Consider the following 775-nt stretch of genomic DNA (forward strand, 5'->3'; position numbering starts at 1 on the left):
GACTAAGATATCACGCCTGAGATGCAGGGGGCTCGGGATTCGATCCCTGGTCAGGGAACTAGATCCCACATGCCACAACTGAGAGTTTCCATGTCGAAACTAAAAAGATCCTGCTTGCCACAACTTAAGGCAATGAAGACCTGGCGCAGCCAAATAAATAAATGAATATTTTTTTAAAAAGAAGAAGAAGAAAAGACTCAGAGAGACTGGTGGAAAATGCAGGAGGACCCCCACTGGGCCAGCAGCTTCAGGGACTGTGGCTACGGTGGAGAATGAGCCCAGGCACAGTTGACAGATTTAGCACATAGAACTATAAGATTCCCAGTCCAATTTCAATTTCTACAACCCAGATAATCACGATGGTGTGATCACTGACCTAGAGCCAGACATCCTGGAATGTGAAGTCAAGTGGGCCTTAGAAAGCATAACTACGAACAAAGCTAGTGGAGGTGATGGAATTCCAGTTGAGCTCTTTCAAATCCTGAAAGATGATGCTGTGAAAGTGCTGCACTCAATATGCCAGCAAATTTGGAAAACTCAGCAGTGGCCACAGGGCTGGAAAAAGCCAGTTTTCATTCCAATCCCAAAGAAAGGCAATGCCAAAGAATGCTCAAACTACCGCACAATTGCACTCATCTCACACGCTAGTAAAGTAATGCTCAAAATTCTCCAAGCCAGGCTTCAGCAATATGTGAACCGTGAACTTCCAGATGTTCAAGCTGGTTTTAGAAAAGGCAGAGGAACCAGAGATCAAATTGCGAACATCCGCTGGATC

Source organism: Bison bison, unplaced genomic scaffold (genome assembly GCF_000754665.1).
Source record: "Bison bison bison isolate TAMUID 2011002044 unplaced genomic scaffold, Bison_UMD1.0 scf7180017864530, whole genome shotgun sequence".
Lineage (NCBI taxonomy): Eukaryota > Metazoa > Chordata > Mammalia > Artiodactyla > Bovidae > Bison > Bison bison.